We start from the raw sequence: 3,915 nt of genomic DNA on the forward strand, positions 1-3,915 counted from the left end.
CATACACACACATATACACACAAACACACACACACACACATTTTAAGAATCCATTTGTCTCCTGGAGACTGAAATATACAGGTTGCCCAGGCTGCAGCCCTTTAGAGCCTTCTGCAGCATCATAATGCGTCTGAAGGCCCTCGTGGAACAAGAGAGCAAACCAAACGCAACAGCGATCGCGGGAATGTCTGTTAAAAGTTCCTGTGAAGGTCCCTTGTAAAAGTCCCTTTAATAGCTCCTTTTCTTGTTTGTTTTTTTGAGACAGAGTCTCACTCTATAGCTGAGGCTGGCCTCAGACTTCTTATGTCACTCTGCCTGGTCTTGAACTCAGAATCTTCCTGCTTCGGCCTCCCGAGGGCTTCTAGGGTTTCCGCTCTAATGCCCACCCGGACACTGTTGCATTAGGTATTAAGTTCCCAGTACATGAATGTTGTGGGCATGTTGCAACCACAGTAACATCCCCATCCCAAGGTAGATCCTTCTCCATCCTCAGTGGACCGGATAAATCTAGACAGAAAGGAGAAAGCCGAGCAGCTAGAACCTGCATCGAGGCAGTGGAGAGACATCACAGAGCATGCCCAAGGCAGGTGGGGACTCCTAGTGCGCATTCCTGTGGAGGCCTGGAGCCTAAATTAAAGGTAGAAGCAGAGAAGTGCCTTGGAGGTCATCGTAAACGTCACTGTTTATGTGGTTTCAGAGGCGAGGGAGAAACATTGCCCCCCCCCCCCCAGAAGATTCAGGCTGGAAAAGGCAGTCTTGGAAGCGACTCTGGGGGCTTCTCAGCTGTAGTTTGTCACTTTGAAGTTCCTAACTCAGTCTCCTGAGGAACTGGGCGGCTCTGAGCGCTTGAAGCCAAAGTTTCATGGAACAGAAAAAGCTGAGCGCCTCCCGGCAGGAAGGGCTTAGTAACTTTAGTCTGTTGGAAACATGTCAGACAGGAGGGAGTATGGGCTGTGTGTGCTTCGGCTAAAAGGTTAGATTTCCTCCATCCTTACAGTGGACAGGGAAGGAGTTGGGATGAAGTCTCAGACAAGCTAGGGAAACAACCTTGAGAGGAGGTGGGGTTGCCACGGAGGGTTTCGAATCCACAAAGGCTTCTTTCTGCTAAGGGAAAGATGAGGGGCCCTGGCCTAGAGAACAGGCCCTAGAGATCTTCGGCTTGTGGTTTCAATTACCGGGTTAGTCATTGGTTTACTGTCATCCAAGTTTAATAAGCTTGTGACCTATGAGAGAGAGGAAAAAAAATTACCCAAGTTTATTTGTGTGTTGCCACCCTGGCTGTGTAGCAGCCTTGAGATAGGATTCTCCAAGGCCACCAGACCTGAATAACTAGGGTTTAGGGACCCTATCTGTTCTATCTTTGGAACTATGGTCTCAAGGGCAGGGCCTCAGGCACTGGCCCATCCAGTTAAGCCGGAAAACTTTTTAAGAGCCAACAGTTTATAAACTGCTCAGGGAGAGGCTTCAGAGCCCAGAGAAACTCTGAAGGTAGTAGAATTCAGATTTTCAAGCACCTAGAGGATGGAGTGGGATGGGGGCTGGGACCCTGATGGCCACTGGGATGCTCACCCAGTTTTACTCAGGGAGCAACAGAGTCCCTATGGCCCCTGAAGTCCCTACCAATGCCCTGAGAGGAATGAAGGTGCTGGGCTGGCACCCTCTCCAGGGTAGAACTAGGCAGGGTTTTGTGCCCAGAGACCTTGGAGCAAAGCCTGAGTTCAGTGTGCACAGCTTCAGCTTCCATGATGAGAAACCCGACCCTTCTGACTGGAACACTTGGCTCTTTGTGCCTTTCACCACAGGGGTGTCCTGCTCCTGGCCAGCTCGCTTGCTCTGCTCAGCCTCCTGGCATCAGCCTCCCTCCTGAGCACCTGATGGCTCTCGGTTTACTGTGACTCACTGCTATTATATCTGTCTGAGCTTTTATTTCCAGTATTTCACTGTAGCAGCCATGACCCAGCTCCCAGGCAGGACTTTCCATGCTGAGGATGCCAGGCCAGCAGAGAAAAGACGTCCAGTCCATCTGTCATATCTGAATAATTTCATACACACACACACACACACACACACACACACACACACACACACACACACACACGTCTCTCAGCCACCTGGGCTATTTTCGTTTCCTTAAGGAGTGCAAGCCAAAGGCACTGGCCAGGCTGTTTTTTTCCCCCCTTCAGAACCTCTTATCACCTGCGCATGCCAGGAGTTCACCACACTGGTTTCTCTCTGACGCCACCTTTGCAGTGGCTTCCTCTATCTACAGCCAACTTCCTGTTGTCTTCACATTCTGTTTGCCTGAGTTCTTAAGGTTTCAGTTCAGTAAAATGCAAGAGCAAGCTGGGCCTGGATGCACCTTGGAGACTGAACTAGGGCCAGCTTGGGCTCCATACGAAGATCCTGTTGTGAAAAACAACAACAACAACAAACCCCCAATCAATCAACTAAACAAGAGTGCTCCGGAGGACACAGTGTACTTAAGTCACCCAAGGTGAGGTCCATCTAACAGGAATACTCCCCCCCCCCAAAAAAAACCATCAATGACAAAGAAACCCAAGGTCAATTAAACTTAGGAAACAACATACTCTATCCCATATTTTGTGACTCAAACCACATATTTATATATTAAAGGTTCTGAGAAATTTTATCGAAAATCCTGTTCTCCTTTAGAACTCACCATTTCCTAAACCCAGCACGATTCTGACCACGACTCTTCTCATTTAATACCTATTTATAACCTCAAAGACCTAATTAATATCTTTTAGACTGTATTTTAGGAAATTATCCAGCAGTAGTTTTTAAACTAAGGAGGCACCTGATACTTTAGAAGTGTGTTTAGGACATAAGTGGCATTTTGGATTGTCACAAATCTGGTGAAATACTAAACGGTTAATGTGTGTATGCCTATGCGTGTGAGAATGCGAGTGCGTGCATGTGCGTGCATGTGCGCACTCAACGCGCGTGGGCGCAATGCAACCTGGTTTTAAGCCAAAAAGACCTGTCCCTCCATCCCCAAGTGCCAGTTCATTCTCTGGTCCATTGGTGAGCGGGATTAGATGAGTACTCGGTACAGCGTTTTGAAGCTCTCTGTGGTTCAGATACCCCTTGCTGTCCGTCCTCTAGGCCCCTTCCTTGTGGCGTTAAGTGCAGGCATGGATCGTTGAGTCCCTCCCTGTTTTTCCTCCATCTCCAACCCCCACCCCCAGTTCCTGGAGAGTCCACTTTTGGTTTTTGTGGGTCTGGGCCCATTTGGAGTTGGCAGAAGCAACCAGAGGGCTTCAGTTTGTGGCTTTATCTATTTTAGAGGAGAAAAAAGGGGTGTGGTTCAATTGGTCCCTGGGGAATGCTGGGGAAGCTACTGTATTTTTTTTTTTTAAATAGCTTTAGCTTTTCAGAATGGAAAGGAAGGACCAAAGGCCTTAGAGAAACATTTACCTGGTACCTCGCCAAAGGTCAGGCGACTGGAGAAGAACCGTGAGAACAGAGAGTGGGCCTTTGCACCTCTCCAGAATAAGGCTGCTGCAGCGGGGAGGCCCCCAATACACCGAATTTGCAGCTCAGAATCACTAACTCTGCATCCCTGCTTGGGTCGAAACAGAAAACGCCCATGGCAACTGGCAAATGTGCCCAAAGAGGCAGCGTGTGGTTTATGAAAACAAGGGGTGGCTCCCGGGGCACCGGTCTGGGAAGCGACTGGGGCTGGGGTGGACCTCAGGCCAGGAGCCCGCGAAGCTCGGCTGCCTGCCAGGAGCCCTGATGCATGTGGCCCGGCAGTCGGGATCGCCCAGCAGCTGCCGGTCTCCGCGGGGCGCAGGTGCAGTCTGGCTTTGTATCCTGGAGCAGGACGCTGGGGAGGAGGTGCCCAGTCGGAAGGCCTGCAAATTGGTTCCTGCATTCTACTGGGGAAGTCGC

The 3,915-nt window shown here is 49.9% G+C and overlaps 1 long non-coding RNA gene across 1 annotated transcript; it reads right to left on the reverse strand.

Annotated features, from left to right (window-relative positions):
• Positions 1-820: 820 nt before the first annotated feature.
• On the reverse strand, positions 821-3,543 carry LOC116080265. The gene is made up of 3 exons (XR_004114371.1): positions 3,439-3,543; positions 2,197-2,403; positions 821-1,223 (listed from the first exon to the last, which is right to left on the reverse strand). It is a non-coding gene; the product is annotated as an uncharacterized LOC116080265 (long non-coding RNA).
• Positions 3,544-3,915: the final 372 nt, after the last annotated feature.

This window comes from Mastomys coucha, unplaced genomic scaffold (assembly GCF_008632895.1).
Source record: "Mastomys coucha isolate ucsf_1 unplaced genomic scaffold, UCSF_Mcou_1 pScaffold6, whole genome shotgun sequence".
NCBI classification, from domain to species: Eukaryota; Metazoa; Chordata; class Mammalia; order Rodentia; family Muridae; genus Mastomys; species Mastomys coucha.